This window comes from Rutidosis leptorrhynchoides, chromosome 2, assembly GCF_046630445.1.
Source record: "Rutidosis leptorrhynchoides isolate AG116_Rl617_1_P2 chromosome 2, CSIRO_AGI_Rlap_v1, whole genome shotgun sequence".
NCBI lineage: Eukaryota > Viridiplantae > Streptophyta > Magnoliopsida > Asterales > Asteraceae > Rutidosis > Rutidosis leptorrhynchoides.
In genome coordinates, this window is record NC_092334.1 from 388,936,056 (window position 1) to 388,946,609 (window position 10,554).

The following is a 10,554-nucleotide window of genomic DNA, read 5'->3' on the forward strand; positions in this document are numbered from 1 at the left end:
TGACAATAATACACCACGTGCTGAGCAAAACATCAACACGCGACGCAGGGTTCCTCCTCTAAACCCTACCACACAACCACACAAGACGGCTTCCTAGTACTAGCATGGAGACTAATCGTATACTAGAATCCCGTCAATGGCGAATTATCATCACGAAATTTCCGCAATTCACCACATGACTCACAGAATATTTACCAACGCATGGTGAACCTTCCTACCTAGACCGTCCGTTAAGGATGGCCTCGACATTTCATTGCAACCTACGGGTCACATCACTAGGGTACACACTCTCGCAAACAAACCACATCCGTGTATCTCTACGGGATACAGTCAGAACCGACACTCTCCGCCTCACAATCGTCCATAAAGTGGAATGATCCACTGACAATTTCTAAGATCACTTTTCCCGACAGGGAAAATACAGCATTCGCCACGATATCGAACTCGTTCCCATCCACTAATCCTATCCGGGTTTCATGACAACCCAGATTTTTCACTACGAGAGCACCCGCAATGACAGCTTCCTTTTCTCACTTCCGTGGTCTCCAACTGCATACTTGGTCTCATACCACCCTTTGGTACCACACGACCACCTTACGTAAGAAATCCTACACCACGCTCGATTCTATCATCCCAATCTCTACACATATCATTCCGGAATCGTAACTCACAATCGTAAATGCACGATCTCGAGTTGACATCCCCAACCCATCACTCTTCCTCGTTAGGAAATCCGAATTCCTGCTGAGACCTAGCACGGTACACCCCGACATTTCACTAAACAAACACCACCGATGCTTCCTCGGGCGGCAATAAAAACTCCACCACTAAGGATTCAGCTCCATTTCTCACCGCCAAGATGATAACATCCCGTGAAATTGTCGTTCCACGGAACACATGACCATTCTCATCGTTGGTCACATACTCCACATTACTCCAAATTCACTTCAGGCTCTCAGAGCCGACATCCACATTCACTTGGAATGTCGTACACGCGACGACATCACACCTTCATACCAAAATTCACAGTCAACTGCCTTAATGGTTCGCAAAGCGAACTCCACCAAAGTCCCACATACGCCTCTAAGCCTAGGCATATGCCACTCCGCTTAATCAGTCGTGCATCTCAGTCGAGATCACCCGAACTTCCACTCAACGAACCTTTATCAACAATGGCTCACTCTCATGATGAAGAGTGACCAATCTGACACGATAATTGCATCGACCGCACTATCAACAATTCATCGAAATCTTCGGCCTAACCGAAGATTAAGTACATCACCGACTCACCGGTCATCTTTACCCATCCATCACTTAAGAGAAACAAGATTCACTCATCCGTCACTTCATAAGAAGTATTCATCACAATGCTCTTAAACTTCGACTTTTGCAACCATTGAATTACTATCACCCGTCGATCACTATTATAATCTCCGATGCTTCCAAGGGTATTTCACGGGAACCCTAAGCATAAAGTGATCACACCACTACCGGAGTTGAACATTACACTAGCAGGTATAAAAAGGCACCTGATGCAGTGTCATGCAGACTCCCACCACAATCAATCGAATTTTAGAAAATTGATCTTTAGGTTCTATACACCCATCTCTCTATAATTATGACCCGAAGTCATACTTACCCGACAACCTTACGGTTTATTGTCTTATCGAAAGTCCCAAGCGATCACACGCTACCCGCAATTTCCACATGGCCAAAAGATATGGCCTAATGAGGCCCTTCATCTAACACTAAGGAGATGCTCAGGAACACCAAGTCTTACACCCTTCTACATCTCGATAAAGCCACTACTACAAGGGATATTCCATTAGGAATGTTACCTTATAATCTACAACACGCTAACGAAATCATCGTTATATGGGTCCCACTCCCATGAGTTTAATGACCCGAAGACTCCTCGATTCGCCAATTCCAAGGCGACTCACAACTAGAATCCTAACACGATTCTATAACCACACACTCTACCGAGTGTAAATCAAACTATAATCATTAGACTTGTCACATTTCATTACGAAATTCAAGTCGTCGTCGCACACACGCAAGTGTAAATCGGTCATCCTAGTTACGATGGGTAACTAAAACCAATAACAATCTCAACAGTGCACCCACTACTTAGGGTGACTAAACACGCACCAAACTCGTGAGTTGGCTCGCTCACTTAACTAACCGAATCCATCGTACACTTCCCAACTCACAAAGAACCTGACGTGATAACAAGCACATCACTCGAGACTACTATATCCTAGGAACCAATAAAAGATTCCTAATTCATCCCGTTCTACCCCAACAATGCCAGGTTTCCTCCGTTCGGTACTGTCATGTCATGCTTAGTGTCAAGATACACTTTCGTAATAATGGTGATCAGTCACTATTACAAATGCGTACCTTACCATTTCCACATGGTCACGTAAAGTACTTTACCCGGACTGATGCAACGTTCACACAAAATAATACGCGATGACTCCTAGTACCCGTATGACCAAAGTCCTTACCGAGAACTTGATCACTCAAAACCACCAAACATACGAATCTCTCCAATAGATTCATCCCTAGGATACCGCACAAAAGATACCTGTATATATACACCTATATACAATATAATAATAAATGTACACAAATACACCGCAACAATAAATCAACCGACAATCTAAGTCACTATCACTAAAACAATGTCCAAGTTCGCCTACTTACATTAGGCACTAGCTATCTAAGGCACTAATTTACACACGAAATAAGGCCCCACATGATCACACTTTGGACAAAAACAAGTCCTAGTTAGTCACCTACTCTAAGGCACTAACAAATCTCAATCCGACCCGTATTCCTACAAGTCCCGCAAATAACGCACAACCGCCAATAATTCTAAGACTAGGCACCTATTCCAAGGTCACCTAATTCCCTTAGACTATGCTCTGATACCACTTGTAACGACCCAACTTCGTTTTACCAAAAACACGCCTTAAAAAAAAATTATGATTCAGTACATCTGGACGGCGTCCAGTAGTGAAGACCAGGACGTCGTCCAATCAATTTGGACGACGTCCAAATGAACTGTAAAATTCTGTCCCCGAGGTCCAACTTACGCGAACGGAAAACTCGCTTCCCGACACTTTTAAACGAAATGACTTTCACAACACATCATATTAAGTAAAACTAAGATATTTTCACAATAAAAACAAGTTTTACTACACCGGGCCCACAACGACCCGTCTTACAATAATATAGCGATTTTGACCCATTTATAACTTTAGACGGATTAGGACTCTACAACCTAACCCGATACCAAGAGCATAATCCCGGGGACTACTAAATCCCCAATCCGCATTAACATATCCAAAAGCTACCCCATCGAGCCCAAGCGCTCCTAAGCGTCTAGTCTAACAACTAGTTAGCTTCAATACACGATACCTGTAAAAGGTAAACAACGAGAGGGGTAAGCATAAAGCTTAGTGAATGCAATAATTATATATATATATATATATATATATATATATATATATATATATATATATATATATATATATATATATATATATATATATGTGTATATATATATATATATGTGTATATATATATATATATGTGTATATATATATATATATACATATATATATGTGTATATATATATATATGTGTGTGTGTGTATATATATATATATATATATATATATATATATATATATATATATATATATATATATATATATATATATACAATTTACCTACTTGCACCCACTTACGCAACCACGCATAAAATTCCGCATATCAATGAATACAAGCTAGCATTTTAACTAGCATACCGTCGCAAGTATAACGCTAAAATCTCCGATAATATAAGCTAGCACAATAATAGCATATAACGCGAATAAAACAATATGCTACACTACAACACATAAAACATTGATGTTCACAACATCCATTAGTATTCAAGTTTCAAGGCTAGCCCTACGAATGGTATCGTCAACATCGAACTTTAACCCCATTCGTCCCAATTAATGTGGTATCGTCAACATCGAACTTTAAACCCACATATGAGGTATCGTCTACATCGAACTTTAACCCCTCATCAAAATCACTACAATAGTGGTATGGCATCGTTGACATCGAACTTTAACTCCATACATGAGGTATCGTCAACATCGAACTTTAAACCCTCATCCAACAAACAATAATGGTATGGCATCGTCAACATCGAACTTTAACTCCATACATTAAATAGCAACTCGGACGAGGATATGGTATCGTCAACATCGAACTTTAAACCCATACCCCGCAAGTAAATAGATCATATACATACATATATAATTATTCCACTCACCTCGAAATGCCCGCACAAGTCATGTATAACATGATCTCCGTCCTCAAATCCAAGCAAGTAACCACCTATATCACACATAGGTACAACATACACATAAATAGCCATTCTCTAAAGAGAGAACCCGAGACAAACATCCCTTAGCCGAGGGATCACACCTTGCTCGCTAAAACCCGCCCATTTAACACCTAATGGACAAAAACCAATTACCACTTCGGGTGGTAATTCAAACACATCAAGCAAGTACAATTTAACCTAAATTATACTTGACACCATTTAAACCAACCCATAAGCGCAACTTGACCCAAATTGCACTTAACCACTAAAACAAGCCAAATTTGACCCATAAGCACCATTACTAGTGATTATGTCATACAATCACCAATTTTGACTTCCGTTGACCAAATTAGGTTTAACTCACTTTGACTTGTCAAATTACACCCTAAGTACCTACAATCACTAACAACTAGTGATTGTATCTCAAAATCATCATTTGATACCAAAAATCAAGAACACTTAACCCATTTCAACATAAAACCCATTTTGACCCATATTAGGGTTTACACCCCAAAATCAAGTCAACACGAACCAAAATCACTAGTACACAAGTGTTCTAAGGTTTAACCAACGCATGCAAGATCCAAACTTACAATTTCATCAATCGAAACCCTAAGTCACCCATTTAGGCTTACTTATATGAATCTTACCCAAAACCCCCAAATTTCACAATAAATGGGTTTATAACTCTAACTAACACAAACCCTAACTCAAACAAGAAATCAAACACTACAATTCGGATTAGGGTTTACCTCAAGCACCAAAACGAGCTTTAGTAGCTAGAATCACCAACAAGCACCAAGAACCACTCCAATTTGGGCAAAAATCACCACCTTCATCACTAATCCAAGCTCTCTCTCTCTCTCTCTAGAAACTCCTCTCTCTCTCTAGGGCTTGGTTGGGAGTGTTTGTGGGTGAAAATGAGGATAAGGGTGAGTTTAGATCAGTTTTGATGGCCCAAACGACCCCCAAGTGAAAAGACCCAAATACCCTCTTTTAAAAACTTCAAAATATCACAGCTGGCCCGTCAGGCCTTTTAGACGGCGTCTAAAAAGGTTGGACGGCGTCCAGATTAACTGAATCAGTTTTCTGAACTTGTTTTGGTCGTAACTTTCAAACCGTAACTCTGTTTTCGATGAATCAAATATCGTTGGAAACGTAATGAGATTTCCTTTCTAATGGTAAGGTTTTGAAACATTAACTCAAACTTTATTTAGGATCCAAATATACGCTTACATGCCTCGTATTTCGAATGACGTTCGAAATAACGCGTAACTGAAAAACGGGTGTTACACGCCATCTATTAACAAATAATTCAAAAGATTGTAAGGAAAGAAACTAAACACGCGCTAACCTGAAAAAACTAAAAGACGAGGTCGAAGTAGTAGGCCGAGAAGATTTGCGCAAGCTTGAAGAACACACAAATGAAGTAAAAAAAAATGAGAGAGGTACTTATGAGGCATTTATAGGGGAGTAAAAACACGGAAGAGGTCTCAAGAGAAGTTGAAAAGGGCGGTTAAAATCTGAAGGGTGGAGATGGAGCCACGTGTGAAAAGCTGGAAAGGAAGATATACGAGGTGACCAAGGACGGCGAAAATGGCGAAAAGATAGCAACTGACAAACGTCGACTCAATTACCTTGCATTTAATGCAGCATGACAAAACATTATTTAAATAAAAGAGAGGAAAGCGAAGGCGCTTAGAAAAGAATTGGCAGACGGTGGTCATAAGTAGAGTTCAACGCCATTCGCAGTACCTGCGCATACCATTGAACTTGGGGGACTTAATGATACGCATACTCGATTAGCTCGTGTAGCGCATCAATCATCATCGTCAGGTTGGCCAAGCATGATGCGCGCTGAAATGGTAAGCGCTATAGTCACTAATCCGTGCTGATCTGCGTCAGCGCGGTAGTGACGTATGCATGTCAGGCGATGCTGTAGCTGGCAAAGGATATATGGCAGACAGGAGTCAGGTCCGAAAAAATACCTTTTACTTTTGTCGGGCCAACTCACTTAAGGAAGTACTATTTACAGGCCACGATCTTGCTAACATTATTACGTGGCGATAGAAGACAAAAAGGATCACCCTATAAATAACGGACTCAATCCACGAAACAAGGGATCCATTGGTTCTTGGAGAACTTACACACGTACTATTTTAAGTATCCACGTACGGACTGTCCGCGCTATCTTAGATAGCGCAATTATACCTGCACTACCGGACTTATAGCATTCCACTAGACATTCTTGATATACAGGTAACATTCTATAAACACAAACCCTACAACCCAGCGCGAGCCATTGCTGACCGGACTACCCACCGATGGTGGGTCTATGTTTAACCACCCCGCTGAGATCCTCATCTCGCAGGGGGTTATTCACGGTACTCCGGACTGGAGAGTTAAACCCAATTGACCCTTAAATCCCCCTTCTCTGATGTCAAGCATGGACCGAACTCGACCTGAATATTCTATGCTTGATCAATTTAGTTCCCCGAGCTATTAATTTCTTCAAAACCATTGCTACACCATTCAATTTTTAACACTTTCATCTACAAAACCGTCGGAGCACCATTCAACGGTTTGATCTGCAATATGACCAAAATTCTCTTTACTAGTAGCTCGACGTTTGTGAGAATCAGATCGTGTCAATCGAGAAGATGATGAACCATCACCTCTGTCCTCAGTAGGAATATGTTCTCCCTCTTCAATACCGGGGAGCATTATAATCCGCATAACACATAGCATCAAGAGGAAAAATCTTTATAACAAAGAAAGGGAAAGAGGATATCAGATTAACTTAATGGCATGAACACAATAAAAAAAATACTAAAGATAAAATTCATACCTTTATTATTCAGAAATATAATAGGAAGACAACGTGAGTTATCCCAGTTGACACTCATTAACATAAGAGATAACAGATTCTCCAAATACTGATAGTCAGAAACTTGATCATCTTTAGTTATATTTAAAAGTTTTCTCTCGACAACAGATAGCCTCTCATGAACAATTGAATGGGGTTGAGTATTACAACGCCAAAAACAAGTAGGGCAAAGGAATCTGGAATTGCGTCGCTAACCATAAAGAAGAATGAATGTTGCCAATCATTTGTAAAATCTGTGGAACGGCGATAAGACCACGGTATTATCAAAACAAAAACATCCCTTTTCACAAGAATCAAGGTGTACAAGATGGGAAAATATGGGAAGCTCTTGAATGGAAGATCAAATTACATTGGGTTTGAAAAATCAGAAATGGTGGTTAAAGATAACAAAAAAGGTAGTTACTCTAACAACTATGAAAAGTTAAATTTCGAATTAGCTCTATCTGTGAATCAAGATGTTCATGATCGATTGAATTTAACGGAACTTATTGTTGATAAAGACCCAATAAAGAAAAAATTACGCCGTTGGTACCTGTGGTTTGTTCACATTTGCATCATAACACCTAAACTTTTTTTCTTGCGTAGTTGGTACCTCAGTTTTGCTTAATTATCGTAGTTGGCACCCCATCCTAACTATAGTTAAAGATTAAGGGTTAACCCTTCACATGTGCAATGCATGTGAGGGCAAATTCGTCATTTTCTATTATGTTTGCTATGAGAAAAGAAAAAACCAATTGCAGTCGGCAGGTTGCAGTAATTGATTTGATAATTTGCATACATAGTACGGAGTAATTTATAATTGATGATGAAAGCTACGGGGTAACTGATAATTTGCATTTAGAAAAATGATTTACAGGTCATGTTGATTGTTTGAATATTCAGAAGGATATAATCATAAATTTATATTTATATATTATTATTTCTTTTTTTTTCTATTACAAACAAAACTTGTAATCACCATTAATTTGTGTCGGAATCCAGATCTGGTGGTTTCAAGCTCCAGATCTGGTGGGTAACACGTGACCATCCGAAATTCAGGTAAGCATTCACGCTCCACTTGATACGTTGTTGCTTTTTCTGGCAACCATTCAACCATTTCGGAAACCATTGAATATTCAGGTAACTTGTGACCATCCACCACCACCACTGATCTGCTGTTTCTTTTTCATTCGAAAATTACAAAACCAATTTTCTCAGTTAGACAGATCAAATCAAAACCCATAAATCAAACCCAAATACATGATGGGTTGGAGGTGACCGGAGGTTAGTTTGGTTTGATTTACGTGAATTTGGATCTATAACAACAAAGATCTGATTTCGTTAATTGTTTAAATTGATGTGGTAGGTAACGATGAGTTTTAACAAAATGGAACTAGCAACCAATTTGTTAAATTGATGTGTGGTAACGATGAGTCACGATGAGCATTTTAGCCACCAATTTATTAAATTGATGTGTGGTAGCAAACAAATAGTTTGAAAGTGATATGTTTTACTTCTACAGTTTTGCAAACAAATAGTTTAAACTTTTATAATTTTTTAAAGATAGTTCTATTGTATGATTTTTGTGTTTTGCTTTAGTGTTTGATTTTTCTTAGTGCTTGATTGAGTATTTGATTTGGGTGTTAGATTTTTTATGACGATAAAGTATTCTTAAAATTGGTGGTGGTTAAGTGTTTCAGAAGATGAGAAGATGATGAAAGAAGATGATGAAGGGAAATGTTTTTATTTAGTTAGTGATAAAGATGAAGATGTGAAGGATAAATTGAAATGGACGAATTTGCCCTCACATGCATTGCACAAGTGAAGGGTTAACCCTTAATCTTTGACTGTAGTTAGGTTAGGGTACCAACGACGATAGTTAAGCAAAATTGAGGTACCAACTACGCAAGAAAAAAAGTTTAGGTGTTATGATGCAAATGTGAACAAACCACAGGTACCAACGACGTAATTTTTTCCCCAATAAAACATGTAATTATTCAAATGGTAGAAAAGTCGTTTTTTTTCTATTGAGTTTGTTTCTACTTGGGGAGTGTTTGGTTATATCGTTGAATGCAAAGATGGAGAGAGCTTTCAAAGAATTATTATGAGTCCTAATATGAGTAAATTAGAATATTTGAAGGTCCAACCTATGGATCAAAGAAAACTCAAATTTACAAGGTTCACTCGTTTAGAAATAAAAGGTGTTCCATTAAAATGTTCTTCGATCAATAGCTTGAAATTGGTAACAGGGACTTTCGGAGATGTGTTGTATGTGGATAAGAGTTCTTACGAATTAAAGCATGCTGAATCCTTGTTCGTTTTAACTGAGGTGGTTGATCCCGCACCTATTAATCGATATGTCACTGTTAAAATATCTGAAACTCGGAAATGTAGGGTATGGGTACAGGAATTTAACAAAAAAGTGTCGATTGAATCCATCTCCAACGAATTTATTGAACAATACAATTCCTTACTTCAGAGTAATAGCTGTCCTTACACCGAATCATATGAATCAGAACATCAAGAGCAATTTATCCCTGAAAACGTTGTTCTGTCACCAGCTACTAAAAATATCATGTCGAAACCCAAAGTGGATGATGAACAAGAAGAAGGTGAGATAGCCGTTGGAGTTTTAAATTTAAATAATGTTAAACTCATGGTTGATGTGGAACCCGAGAAATGCTATAAAGCATATGTCAACTCTAATGCAAATGAAGAAAGGGTTACACACTTATCAATGGAAAAGGTCAATAAGGCAATGTCTAAACAAAAGATTCTAATTGCAAAATTAGTAATACCAAAAGTCTAATCCCAAATATTGAAAACCTGAGCCAAGTTAAATGCAATTCGGATAACAACAAGGTCCAAAGTACTTTCAACCTTTCCTCTCCCCAACCAATGCTTTTTTAATATAATGAAACTGATTTTCCAAACCTCTCCCCAAAACCTTCAAATTCTAGTCAACTTCTCAAAAACTTATCATCAAAAAATAAAATTCAACTCACATAATCCTTAATGCACCTCCAAATGACCATAACCAAGATCAATGTTTCGGCAATGAGTGTCATACCTCTTATGCAATAATTCGAAAAAGAGGTGGGAAACAAAAAATCTCTAATGAAATTTGCAGTCCTGCAAAGTCCAAATTAAAGAAAAAATCACTTCAAAATGAACAAGATTTGACTGAGAACGTTTTTTATGCGTCTACTTTGTTTGATAAAACTAGTGAAATCAGAATTAAAGATAGGCAGTGATCGAAAAAATTGCCCATTACTGATAAGAATGTGAGCAAAATGGTG